Genomic DNA, 14,820 nt, shown 5'->3' with positions numbered 1-14,820 from the left:
AGCCCAGTGCTGGAAACCTAAGGCTTCATGAAAATTGTCATCAGAAAGAAGATGCCTTTATTGAGCACTTACTATGCACCAAGCACACCCCTTGCATTGGTCTGTGGGGAGTTGGGAGGATGAACTTGGGGATGACAGGAGGGCTTCCCCGAGGAAGTGGTACCCCACCTGGAGTCTGAAGGATGAATTAGATGTAAATGAAGAAAGGGAGGGGGAAGCATTGCAGCCAATAGAAACAGCATGTGCAAAGGCCCTCTGGTGGTCCCTGAGAAAAGCAAGTTCCACGCGTCTAGAAGGAGGGGCAGTGCGGCTTAGAGGAGCTGCCAGGGGCTAGTTCTTGGGGCTGCAGCAGGGTTTGGGCTTTTTGGCTTTTATTCGAAGATCCCAAAAGCCATTTGACCGATTTGAAGAAGGGTGTGACAGGTCCCTATCAGTACATTCCCTCTGACTACCCCAAACCTGGGTGGACAGTGGCCTCGGGATGACAAATGTCTACAGCTGATCCTTCTGTGTCACTGGGTCCTTCCCAGGGTGCCCCCCGGGGAAAACGGGCTGCATCGCCAGTTTGGAGGCAGGGAGCCAGGAGCCCCCCTCACCCTCAAGCTGGTGGGCTCATTTACATGATCCCAGTTTAATTCTCCCAGGGTATGCAAATGTATGCAAACCACAATCCAGGAGAGGCAAAAATAGCAGGGCGCATTAGCATCCCCCACAGGAATATTGCTTCATGCAAACGAGGAGCTCAGGGCTTGCAGAGTGGGCGGAAGTGAAACATGCCGGCCCAGGGGTTCCAGTGCGTGCCCCCTCCTGGCCTTGGCCCTTCTGGACCCTGGCCAGACCCCTGCTGCCAGGGGAGGGCTCCAGGGGGTGGGGCAGGTGGTACATGGAGGAGCCTGGCTGCCCAGTGACCAGGGACCAGGCAGGATCCCCAGAGTGGGAGAGCCCTGATCCCACTGCTATCCTGCCCTGGCCTCCACCTTCTGACTGTCTCATCTCCGCGCCCGCCCACCCCCCCCCCCACCCCCGCTTTTCCACTCCAGTTCTCTCTGCCTCTGCTCTTTCTATAATCTCACCTTCCTCTTTGCTTCCCTCTGACCTTTTTGTTCCTTTTTTTCCTTTTCTCAGCCTCTTCCAGTCCTGCCTTTTCTGTGGCTTCTCTCTGCCTGACCTCCCGGTCCTTCCCCGCTGGGCACTCGCTCTGGTGTCCTCTGGGTGCCTGTCTCACTCTGGTCTCCCTGTCTCTCCCTCTCCGTCTCTCTGACTCCTCCTCCCGTTGCCTCTGTCTGTCCCTGAGGTTTCCTGTCTCTCTTTGTCTGTCTCTCTCTCTCCCCTTCTGTCTGTCTTTCTCTCTTGATTGGCAGCTTTCCTTGGCCCTGTCTTTTGGGCTCTGCTGGTCCCTCTCTGTTTTGCTTTCATTTGTTTTTCTGTTTCTTTCTGCCTCTCTTGTTCTCTCTCTGTCACTGTCCCTCTTCTCTCTACTTCATTATCTTTCTGTTTGTTGTTTTTTTTCTCTGTAGTGACTCTCCCCAACCTCCTCCTTGCCTCCCCCCTGTATCTGCCTCCTCACGGGCGTCCTGGAGACCATTCCGGGACGCACATCAGCACCCCCTCGCTCATGTCTAGACCAGGGACTACTGAGCTGCATGGAGAGGTGCAGGGACCACCCTGCCACGGAATCCAGGGGACACGCAGACCCCTGCCTGCAGCCCTGTCCAGCCAGCTGTGGGTTTGGGGAAGGGGATGGGTCTTCCCGGATCACTGGGAGCCTAGGTCTGGCCCCGATCTGGCCATGCTGGCCTGGGGTTGCCTGAGGCTGGGATCCTGGGGAGAGAGGGCACAAGTAAGTCCAGTCCTCTCATGGCAGCAGATACTTCGTGGCTGTGTGGCCTCTGCATATGGCTTCCTCTCTCCGAGCCTCAGTTTCCACCTCTGTGAAATGGACTTGTTGGGGGACTGGCCTGGTGCACAGCCACTGTTTACTTGCACCCAGTGGGCATTGTCTGCTAATGTTGTGATCACCATCGCTGCTCTATTTCCACTCGAGCTCTCTGTGCCTCAGTGTCCTCATCTGGAAGATGGGGAGAACATTTCTCCTGTCACTGGGTCTTTGGAAGAACTGGAGGAGATAGTTGCATAGGTGGCGCGTAGTAGGTGTTCTATAAAAGGCCGATTTTTTTCCTTCCTTCTGACACTAGTTGTGTGACTTTGGCAAGGTGTGCCGGCCCCTCTCTCGGCCTGTGTTTTCTCATCCGGAAGCACATCAGCACAGAGACCCTTTCAGCCCTGCTTCTGTCTCCTCTGCGGTCTCCAGGCTCAGCTGGACTGGACTGGGGCTCCAGGAGTGGCTGCCACTTGGTGGCGACTCCACAGTGCCACCAAGTGGCCACCCAGGTCACCACGGGGCAGGCTTGGGGTCTGGGGCTGGGGGCCTGGGTGAGCCTGACCTCTGTGACCTTGCCAGGGCCCCCAGTGCCTTTACAGGAAGGAGAAACGGTCTGCCCAAGGCTGGAGAGGAAGGGAGAGTCTCGGATTCTGGGTTGTGGTCCGGAAGCTGCCTCAGACTTGCTGGGTGATCTTGGGCCAGTGCATTCCCCTCTCTGTGCCATGCGTTCCTCCCACACCAGACCAGCACGGAGGCTTCCTCCAGGGGCCGTGTCCTCCATCCCTGTGCTGGGTCCAAGGCTACATCACCTTGATCGTTCACAATGTTATTAGGCTCCTACTCTGTGTTGTATGCAGGGTAAACAACAACAAGGGCGGCAATGATAATAATAGTAATTGTTCACTAACAATGAGCGTTTATTCCAGGCCAGGCCTTGTGCTCAGCCTGGGATGTGTCTGCCAGCTCATTTATTTAACATGAGCTAGAATTCTCTGAGCCTTTTACAGAAATTAACTTGTGCCATCCTCACAGCAAAGTGAGGCTCAGAGAGGAGAACTAACTTTTGTTATTAAATTTATTCACTGTATGTTTGTTGAGCGCCTACTATGTGCCAGGAACTTTGGTCAGCACTAGGGCCAATGGTAAAAGACACGGATACAGTTGCAGCTCAGGTAGGTTCGCGGTTTAGTGGTGGTGGTGGTGGTGGTGGTGTGTGTGTGTGTGGCGGGGGGGTGGGCGGGAAGGGGGGAGCGGGGCATAAACCATAGTAAGCAAAAAACACACCAATGAATGCAAAATGGAAAAATGTTATAAAGAGGAAAAGAATAGGGGACAGTGAAAGGGAAGAGGAAGAAAGGCAAAGCCATCAGGAAAAGGCAGCCTGGAGGAGGTGGCATTTAAGCTGAAGCCCAAGGAAAGGCTAGGGAGCCTGCAAAACATAGGGGCTGAGGGAACAGCTTGTGCAAAGGTCCTGAGGTAGCAACAAGCTTGTCCCATGGAGGAACTGACAGGAGGCCTATGCGAGTCCTTGAACCCAGGAACCCTTCCACATCCCCAGGTGCCAGTGGGCAGTGAAGTTTATATCAGGGGCTCTCAGACTCTGCGAAATCTCCAGGAGCTTTAAGGAAAGACCTATGCCTGGGACCTTTGCATCAGAATCTTCAGGGGTGGGCTGGCCTAGGTAATTATGTCCATCGCCTGGGTGATTCCAATGGGCAGAATGGGGGTCCCTCAGACTCTGAGGCTTGGGTCTTACTAACCTTTCCTGATCCAATGCCTGGGGCTGTGCAGGGAAGCGGGTTCCTTTTGACGATCGTATTTATCAATCGTTTCCCCCATTCTGTCAGCAGTACACATGTTGGGAGTGATGCCAGTGAGTCAGGCACATTGCTGTTCCTTCCAGTTGTCCGTTGCCATGTCACAGACCACCCCAAAACTTAGTGGCTTAAAACGATGATACTGACTTTGTTCACGCATCTGGGAGTGGGGCAGAGATCAGCAGGGACAGCTCAAAGGCCGCAGGTGGGACACCTCTGACGGCTTGTTCCCTCATGCGTCTGTGGCGGATGTCAGGATGGGGGCTGTGGGCTGAGACTCTCGCTGGGGCTGTTGGGTGACACGCTTGCATACGGCGGAGGCCCCTCTGCCTGGCTTGGGCTTCCTCACAATATGGCGGCCAGGTTCCGAGGGCCAATCAGAAGAGAGCACCAGGCGGCAGCCCCATAACCTTTCATGACCTTGTCTCAGAAGTCATGCGTTCATTCAAGTCCGTGCACTCGCAAAGGCCCGCCCACTTTCTAAGGGAAGAGGGTTGGCCTGCATTTTCTGTTGGGCAAGTTTCTGTGCTCATTTCCGGCAAATAGAATTGGCTCTGATTACAGAAGAGGTGGGCAGGCGAGGCTCACAGGGGGAGAGCTCCTGCCCAGGCCCCCACCGCACGGGCGGCCCGCCCTCCAGTCATTCCAGAGAGCCCCTCGGAATGTGTCTACGCCCCAGGGGGTGGGGGGCTGGTGGGGTGGCCTTCCCCCGCCCCCCCAGGCCCCCACACAGAGGCCTGCGGCGGAGCCTCCATCTGGCTTGTAGGCTGGATTTGTCACCGGGGAGAAAAATAACTGATTTTCTGCTTATTTTTTCTCAGCTCCTTATTCACATGTTGCCCAGCAGGGAGTACTCAGGGCTCCTGGTCCTCCTGGCTTGCTTCATTCATCCAAGACCCCTCCTTCCTCTCCCCTCCCTCCTCGCCCCTCTCCCTTATTTCTTCCTCTCTGTCTTTCTCTCTGTTTCTCTCGCCCTCCCTTCAGGTGTCTCTCCCTGTCTCTGTGTCTCTGCCCCTGTGGCCCTGTCTCTCCCTCTTCCGTCTCTTTCTAGTATTTGCACCCCACTGACACCCTACATTTCATTTCTGTCCCCTCGATGGCGTTACCCTCGGGGAAAACAGGCTGCTTAGTGCCTGGACACGATAGCGATGGCTCAGGATTCAGGAAGGGAGCCTGGGAGGAGTGTGCCGGCTGCCTTACTTGCTGATTTTGCTTTTTTTTTAAAAAAAAAAAATGAAATTGAGGTGAAATGGGATTAACCGTTTCAAAGCAAACACTTCAGTGGCTTTTCGTGCATCCACAATGTTGTGCAACCATCACCTCCATCTCCTTGCAAAACATCCCCATCCCTGCCGATGACCCATTAGCGGTCAGTCTCCCGTCTCCCGCCCCTGACGTCCGCCCGTCTGCACTCTGTGTATTTGGATTTCCCTGTTTAGCGCCTCCCAGACGAATGCCATCACACGCCACGTGACCTCTCGTGTCTGTCTCCTTCCATTCCCCTTGCATGTGGTTTTCAAGGCTCGTCCGTGGTGGGGCAGGGATCCGTGGTGCATGCTTTTTTAATGGCTGGATAATATTCCACTGTGTGGATGGACCACATTCTGTTTATCCACTCACCCGCTGATGGGCGTGTGCGCTATTTCCACCTTTTGGCTATTGTGAATAACCCTGCTCTGAATGTGGATGGACAAGGATTTGTTTGAACACCTGTTTTCAATTCTTTTGGTTATATATATATATCTGGGGGTGGAATTGCTGGGTCATATGGTAATTCCCTCTTTAACTTTTTGGGGAACTGCCAAACTGCCTCACTGTTTTACCATGCAGACCTTAATGATTTCTTTAAAGGGATCACGTTGGCACCCTGAAACCTTCTGTCTAACATTGTTCTCCTGCCCATTTATATCTGAGGCCGAGCAGGGAAACCTCGTATCACGTACTAGTATGAGATGTTCAGTGAGGAGATACAGGGAAGGACTATGAAAGGAAAGGCCAGTGACGTAGTGGACAGGGCTGGAAGGTCAAGATTATTCATTCATTCATCTATTCATTCATTCATTCATTCATTCATACATCATTTACCTAACATCCACCATGTGCTGGGTGCTATATAGGACACGGGGAGAGATGAATAAGATAGAGTCCATGCTCTTGATCTTGGTGGAAATAATACTGACATGGTTGGTGTTTCTTATAAAGTCACCAAAACCCATTAATACTACGCTAAGTAGTCTGAGGTCTCATCTTGGGGTGGTGAGAGCCATCGAAAGACTTAAAAACTGAGCCATCAGAGGAGGTAGATGCAGCCTTCCCTTCCCTGTCTGCAACATGGAGGAACTGTAGAAGTTTGTATCCGTCAGGATAAACTGGGTTTTGGTGCAGTAACAAATAATCCCACAGTCTCCACGGTGTGAGACAACAGGTTTTGCTTCAGACTTTCCCTACATGCTCATTGCAGGTTGGCTGGTGGGGGGCGGCGGGGGTGGGGGGGTGGGTGGGGAGCGGGGTGCGGAGGGGGGCGGGTCTGCTGTGCATTTCTACCTGTAGCTTAGAGCTTTGGTGGGTGGAGGAGTCAGTTTCCGGAGCCTGGCTGGTCACTGAGGCAGAAGGAACAAAGAGAGGAGCATAGCAGCCTGCAGCTTCCACGCACAGGGGATGTGACAGATGACACTGAAGCCCTTCCAGGAGCCACGCCCACCTCCAAGTGGGCAAGGAAGTGCAGTCCCACTGTGCGCCCTGGGGGAGAACCAGGCCTCTGAGGTCAGCAACACGAGGGACGGCCACGGAGGTCCTCTCTGAGCTCCTTCCACGTTTATGGGAACAGGACTTTGGCGCAGGGATGTTCACAGAAGCATTGGCTGCAATGCCTGCAGCTGGGAGCAACCCACGTGTCCACCAATAGGGGATTCATTGCACTGTTGTTACAGGCAAGCTCTGGAGTATCACCCCACTGTTTAGAACAAGACAGGGCAGATTTTTATTTGTTAAAGTGGAAAATGCCCCACATCTATTGTTAAATTTTTAAAAATTACTCTAAGGTACAGAACATAGTGCCTGGTATGATCTAATTCATTTAAAAAAGATAATTGTGTATGTAAGACATATATATATATATATATATATATATATATATATATATATATATATATATATATGTAATGGATAGGTATGATAAGCATATGTGTATACCATATATGTTTCTCTCTCTCTCTCTCTCTCTCTCTCTCTCTCTCTCTCTCTCTCTCTATATATATATATATATATATATATATATATATGTATATATATATATATATATATATATACATATATATACATACACACACACACACACACACACATACATAAATGGTCAGGGACTTTGCTGGTCATTCACATCTATAACCTCAGAGTCCAGCACGTAGTAGGTGTAAAAATTATTGCACATAGTAGGTGCTCAAAAGTATTTGTCAGATGGAAAAATACTCTTAAGAAGAGCAGTTAACCTTTCAATTGTATGCCCTTCTGCACAGTTAGAATCTGCTTTAATCGTATGTGAGTATAAAACACAGACTTTGATTTTTTTTTTTTTAAAGACCATGCAATAATTCCATTTTCTGATCTTCCTCTGCCATCGGCTCTTGAAGAAGCCAAGACTTCGATTCACTTTTTTTTTCCTTCTGCAGACGCACAAAGAGCAGTAAATAAGTGTAGCTTTGAAAAATCAGGGGGAAAACTGCCACGTCAGTCCTATTTAAAAAAAAAAAAATCCCGAAAAATAAACGAGGGTGTCCTGCTCGCCATGCTGCTGTGGCGGAGATATTAGTCTTGTACGGCCTCCCTCGCTCGCCTCCCGGAATGAGCCTGCCAGGGAGATGGATAACTCCCGAGCTCCCCCCACTCCCTGCACTACATGGGGGTTCAATTAGCGGAATTTGTCCCCGCGTCCCTGTGACAGAACAGCACCCAGCATCTGCGCAGCCCTCCGCCTCCATCTGCAGCCTGCGCGTGCAGAAGCAGCAATATATATTTTTTAAAATCTTATTTGTTTTAATTGCTTGTGTGCTGATTTCTTGCCTGCCACCTCCCCCAAACCCTCTCAACATCAGAACCTCGATTTTCTGGGAGAATAATGTTCTTGCCGGGAAAAGAGCTCAGTGTCACTGAATCATGGGGGTGGGTATGACTGTGGGGAGCAGGGAGGTGGGGTGTCTGCGGGGATGTTGAAAGACAGGGGCTGATGGCCTTTGGTGCTGTGACCTCCACCCTGGCAGAGGCGGAAAGACCTTGGTTGGTACCACGGACAGCCTGGGTTCAAATCCTGGCTCTGCCCAGTCAGGCCCAGCAGTACGAGCCTTGGCTGCGTGACTCCAAGGTTCTGGCCTCACTTTTCCCATCTGAAAAATGGGCGAGAATAATAACAGTTACTTCAGAGGGTGTTGTGAACACTTAAGAAGGTAAAGATGGTAAAAAATAAGCATTGACATGTGTTCGCTTGAATATTTTAATATTTTTATTTCATTGTGAAACCACTTTCTGATCGACTGGCCATCTATGGAAGCGCGATTTTGGAGACGAATGCAAATATCTCATCCTAGAAGATTTCTATTCAGAAAGCCAGCAGCCAGCTCTCCCGGGTCTCATGGATGTGAACACAATATTGGACAAAAGACCCAAAAGTTCTTTGTAGAACTAAAGTGGAAATGGAGAGAACGGACGTTTACTGAGGGCCTGCGTGCCATGTACAGTGCAACTTGTATGTGTCAGAGGCTACAGCCATGTGTCTGCTTGTGTAGGATCGCGAGCTAAAAATAACTTTTACACGTGTAAATCATTGAAAAGCATTAAAGAAAAGCATGTTATTCTGTGACATCTGAAAATTACACGAAACTCACATTTGTGACCGTAAATAAAGCTTTATTGGCACTCAGCCACGCTCATTCATTTGCATTTTGTCTAAGGCTGCTTTGGTGCTAAGAGGGTAGAGCTGAGTAGATGCAACAGAGGCCATCTGGCCTGCAAGGCTGAAAATATTTACTATCTGGCTGGCCCTTTACCGAAAAAGTCTGCCGACTTATTCTTCTCTCACTGCATTAAAGACTCAAAGCAACTTGGTGAGGTTCGTTATCATTATGGACCCATTTTATAGGCGAACAAACTGAGGCTTTGAGAAGCTACGCTATTTCAGCCCCAAGGGGGCAGGGAAAGTGGTTATTGAGCATTGATGTTATACCCATTTTACAGATGAAAAGACTGAGGCCTGAAGAGTATATAGTGGCTTGCTGAAGGTCAGCCAGTGAGTGAAATAATGGCAGTGCGAGCCCCAGAAGCCTGCTCCGAGGGCCGGGGATCTTTCTTTCGCGCCTGCCGCTGTCCCATGGGACTTAGAGGTGAATATCCCAGAACCTTTGGGAGGGGCTGTCACTGCTGGCTGGCTGATTCGGGCTCCAGGGGATCAGATGCCCCTGCCAGCTGGGCTGTCAATGGGTTAGGGGGCGTGGGGGGTTGCTGGGCCAGGAGTAGGGGTGGGGGAAAGAGAGTTGGAGGAAGAAGAGACCCAGGATGCTTATGTCTGTTTGCTCCCCGTCTTCCTCCATGGACTCACTCTGCGTCTTTCACCCCCAAATCCGCCCATCGTTCCAAGGATGGCAGCATGCGCCACCAGAATGCATAGAACACGTGTCCTTGTCGCCACTTGGTAAATACCTAATCGCCCGTGTCATACGTTACACTCTCCAAACACAGGCTCTAAAAAGACAGCTCCCCCCGCCCCACACACCCCACCCCCGGAGAGACTGCACCATATTTTGGCCTTAAAATGATTTTGATCCAGGTCAGCCCAAAAGTCCATGGAGGGGGGCTAGCTCGGCCCCTCCCCCCCGCCTCAAACATAGAGACCCAATGCTGCTATTGATGTGTGAAGGCCTAGAATCACGAATGGCATGGGAAGATACTCATACTGTGTTAAGCAATACGGAAGCAAGTTTCAAAACTGCATTCTGAGGTAGTCACGTCGTTGTGACAAACATACAACAAGGGGAATAAGTTAGGGGTACAGGCCTGGTGGCAGGCAGACAGGGTCTGAAGGTGGACACTGCCTATGAATCATGGACCCTCACCTCTCGGGCCTCCTAGTTTTGTGGTCTGTAGAATGGGGGATGTTGAGAGTGCTACCGCTCAGGGTCGGTGGTGCTTGCATGAGACCACGCATATCAATGTTTATTCTAATCATTTTTCTTAAAGACAAAAGGGAGAATGGCGTCTATCTGTAAAGGTGGAGAGCTACTGGCAAAGCCAAGCTAGGTATTTCTAGGTTGGGAAATTGTGGCCCAGAGAGAGCAAGTGACTTGCCCAAGGTCACACAGCAAGTGAGAGGAAACGGGGGAACGAAGACCCCGCCCTGGTCCTGGAGCCCTTTCCACCAGATCTCACTGTGCCCCCGAACTACAGAGATTTCAGGGAGAAGCACCCCCAGGAGCCTGGCTCAGCCTGGGGTCCTGCTACTCCTACCCCACGGCGGGAGGCATATGTTATCCACATCACCGTGGTAAAGACTTACTCATCGAGACTTATTGATTTGCCCTTTAGTCCTCACAGCAGCCTCCGCTGGATTCTAGTGTGATTTCCCGTGTGGAGCCCCTGGGCACAGCACCCAGTAGGTGCTCAGCAAATACTGCTGAATGAACAGCCCCTGCCAAGAAGACCTCCTTCGCCCCAGAGTCCAGGGCAGAAACCAAGGCCCAGGGAGATAAGAGTGGAGCCCAGAGTCACACCTTTGCTTTCAGGTCTGTCTGCCTCCAGAGACACCTGCAGTGTGGTCGCCAGGGTTGGGGACATGCAGACACGTAGGCCTGGAGCGGCGAAGGGCGGCCACTGAGCTCCCCGCCCGACGGGGAAGATCTTTGCAAAACAGCAAGAGGCGCTCAGGGCAGACATCTTTTTGACACAAAGCACGGAAAAGAGAATATAATTTCCCCCTTTTTAGGTTGTTTTGGGGGAGGTCCCAGGATGGAATGAATAATTTGCTTTGCAAAATCCAAGTCTCCAAGTCCCTCTGCTCTGGGGCCTGCATTGATATGCTAATGTGAGAAGCCCCAGGGACCCTCTCCTGGGTCTCTTTGTTCCCAGAGCATTTGTGGAGAAGGCTTTGTGCTGCTGCCTGTGTGTGTGTGTGTGTGTGTGTGTGTGTGTGTGTGTGTGTGTGTGTGTGTCTGAGAGAGAGAGAGAGAGAGAGAGAGAGAGAGAGAGAGAGAGAGAGAGAGAGAGAGAGAGACCTAGGGAGAACAGAGAGGCATGCACGGGTGGGATCCCTGGAGTCCTGAGAACCTGAGGCTGTGTAATGTGCCTGCAGGGGACAGAGAGGCACTGTAGTCATTCAGAGATAGGAATGGCCTACCGGGGTGCAAACAGCACTTGCCTCATGCAGGGAGTATTTCAAGTTCCTTTACCCTTCCTCCCTCCCTTCCTTGCACCCACCCCTCTACTCACTCAGCTCTCCACCCTCCTGCTCACTCAACTGGCCACCCTCCCGCTCCTCCACATACATGTCAACTATCTACACATGTACCTACTCATCAATGCACCTACCCTCCCATCCATCCATCCAGTTATCTCACCAACCATTCATACATCCATGCATGCATTCATGCATCCAGCATCCATCCATCCATCCATCCATCCATCCATCCATCCACCCATCCATCCATATAACCATGCATGCATCCAGCATCTATCCACCCATCCATCCATCCAACCATCCATCCAACCATCCAGCCATCCATCCATCCATGCATGCATCCATGCATCCAGCATTTATCCATCCATCCATCCACCCATCCATACATGCATGCATGCATCCAGCATCCATGCATCCATCCATCCATCTTCCATCATCTGTTATCATCATAAGTAGCGAGTTTAACAGTAGGAAGAGAACACCGGGGAAGCCAGACATTAGCAGCACGGTCATCTGAGCAACTTCCCCAGGAAGCTACAGCTTCATGCTCCACAGGGAACCACCGGTTCGTTCCCTGCAGAGCCTGGGGGAAGGGATGAACCTAGGGGGAGCCTGGCACATGCGCAGTGAAGTCCTGGTGATGAAGGGAAGGCACTTGACTGGGGAAAAGATCATTGACTAGGAGGATGGAGCCACGGCAAGTGAGCGAAATCTTGGAAAGTTACAATCCCCAGAGTTCCCTTGCTCTTGTTCGCTCTTGCTCCTGCTCTCTCTCGCTCCGTGACCGGGATCCGCACTCACCGTCTGCTTGCCTGTTCTCTCCCCATAGCTGTGTGGCCTTAGGCAGCTGCACACAATGGACCAAGCTAGCCAGATGCTGGACTGCACTGGACTTTAATATGGAGCGGAAACCAGGGCAGCGGCCTTCATCCTGGCCCTGCTCTAGACAAGACCCATCTTCCATGGCGAGCCAGACAGACAGGGGACCTTGGAGGGCAACCCCCTTAATTTTACATCATCAATAAAGCTTTCCACAAAACTCCATCATCCTGTGGGGGCCTTGGGAAATTCTTTTCCTGATAGCACCCCAAGAACTCCACATCTGCCAATGACACCTCCATCCATCCATCTATCCTCCATCCATCCATCTATCCTCCATCCATCCATCCATCCATCCACCCAGCATCCATCCATCTGCCCACTCATCTGGCCACTCACCCATTCCCTCTTCTGTCCAACCTTCCATTCACTCATGTATATCCCTACCCCAGCTCTGCCCAGCACACACCAATGTTTTTCTAGGTGACCACTTTATAGGCGAAGAAACCACATTCCAGACAGAAGGACGTAGAACGCAAATTCTGACCTCAGGTGGCATTGGGTTCAAATGCTGCCTCGGCCATTGGCTGGCTGGATGCCCGCAGACAAGTGACTGAGGCCTCTCTGTGCCTGTTTCCTGTCAATTTGAAGACGGGATGGCACCTGTCTCGCCCTTGGTGGAAGGAGGACAGGAGGTGGCCCCAGTAAAGGGCCATCCCAGGGCCCAGCATGTGAAATACGCCCAACACGTACCTTCTCTTAGTCCTTGTTGAGCACTTCCTGTGTGCCAGGGCGGGGAGGTGCTTTATATGAGTTCTCCCATCATTAGTGTCTCGGGGCTGATACTATACTACCCTCCCTGCTCTACAGACCAGGAGCCTGTCTCTGGGAGTTTAAGGGCAGGAGCAGAGTCTAGGACCCCAAGCCAGGGAGGCAGGTCTCCTAATTCCACTCCAGGACCTAGATATGGTCTCTTACTGCTGAAAACTAAGCATTAAGAAGAACCATCCTGCCAAGGTGTGTAGAGAACAGAGGTCCAGAGAGAGGGAACAGCAAGTACAAAAGCCCTTGGTGGGATCAGCCCGCTGGGGAGATGGGACAGGGGACCAGGGGCCTCGCCGACCCTCCGTTTGGGGCATCGTCACGTGGCTTCCATCGCCTTCCATCCAGAAACGAATTGCCAGTGGCATCTCTCCTGCTACCTGGAGAGCAGGAGCCCGCCGCAGTTCCCATCCTTCTCCCTTATTTTAATGACCTGCATTTCAAAATTATGTCCCCACACCCCAGGGCCCTTGGGTACTAGGCCCATTTCTCCAAATCCCAATAAATAAATACAGTAAATCCACGTGCTTTCGGGGATTTTTATGAGCCGGTCTGCCAGGGAAATGGGCCGGCTGCCTCGGAGGGCCGCGCTGGCGGAGCCGGCGAGGTAATTAGCTGCTGAGTTATGGGGGCCACTTGAAGTCTAATTATTGCGAGAGCTGAGGCGCCCGCCTCATTTGGGTCTAGATTTACATGGTGTTGGCGGGCTCCTCGGCTAGGCGTCTCCCTGGGGATGCAGGCGGGAGGGCAGTGGGTGGGTCTCAGAGAGGAGGGACTTGGAGGGAAATGGCCAGAGGGGCACCTAGAATGGGGTGTGTCTGGGCCAGGGGGGCAGTGTCTGCTCCGGGAGCCTTCTCGATTCTTCCAGAAGGTTCCTGCAGCTCTTCCATACGCTGTGCTTCCATTGTGCCTATGGTTTAGGGCTACCCCATGATATCTATCTGCCCACAAGCCTCTCGCTTTTGCTAGCCCCATTTACACTCATCCATCCATCCATCCATCATCCATCCATCATCCATCCATCCATTCACTCAATAAAGAGATATTCCCAGACTGTACAGGTCTACTTGTGTGTGTGTGTGTGTGTTCCTGTGTGTGTGTATGTGTGTGCACATGCATGTACTCAGGCACACACCCTGTGCTCAGCACAATCACCGGGTCCTCTGCTGCTCTGCCCCTTCCCTCCGCTCTCTCCCGTCTCTACTGGACTCTAATCTCTTTATTTCTTCTCTGCTTTCTTTTTCTTCTTAGCCCTCATCACTGTTTCTCACATTTACTTGTTCCTGGATTATCATCTGTCACCCTTATCCCCCACCCCCACCCCCCGGTTCCGGCTAGAATTTCAGCTTCTTGAGGGCAGATGTTTGGTCTCTTCATTTCACGGCTACATTTTTGTCAGAACCTGGGACAGCGCCTGGAACATACTAGGTGCTCAGTGAATCATTTTTGAACGAATGAATGTACCGTTCCATCTGTAACAACTAGCGCAGTAACTGGCACCCCACAGGGCTAAGTCGTCGTTCCATTACACATGGGGACAAATGAATGGAAAATCATGCTAAAATGGGTTAAGAATGATTCCACCTGGATGACCACAGAGCACGGGAGTGTAGGGAGGGGTGGGGTGGGGTCTTTCGGGGGCGTTTTCCAGGTGCTAATCGCACTGGAGCTGACTGGTGAAGGGTTTGGCAGATGGCTGGCGGGGCAAAAGGGCCCAGGAGGAGAGAAACGTGACATCCCTTAGAAGACCTGATGGTGCTCAGTGTCCACATTGCAAGAAGGGTGCGGGGCCCGGGGCTGAGACAGGCTCCCGGTCTTGGAGAACCTTGAATGTCAGGCTTGGATTGAGTCCCGAGGGCCCCGGAGAGAGCCCGGATGCAGGACCCAGGCGAGGGATACAGTCACATTGGGATTCTGGGGCCGCCTCTTCTGTGCTGGTGGCGACGCACGGTGGCAGCAAGACTAAAGGCTGATCCCGGTTGGTGACACGGGGCCCAGGGAGAGGGGCGGCCTGCCAGGGGGCGGCGGAAGGGATCCCTACA

The sequence above is a fragment of the Myotis daubentonii genome, chromosome 19 (assembly GCF_963259705.1).
Source record: "Myotis daubentonii chromosome 19, mMyoDau2.1, whole genome shotgun sequence".
In the NCBI taxonomy this organism is placed as follows: domain Eukaryota; kingdom Metazoa; phylum Chordata; class Mammalia; order Chiroptera; family Vespertilionidae; genus Myotis; species Myotis daubentonii.
The sequence above is the reverse complement of the archived record's forward strand: the minus strand, read 5'-3'. Positions refer to the sequence as shown.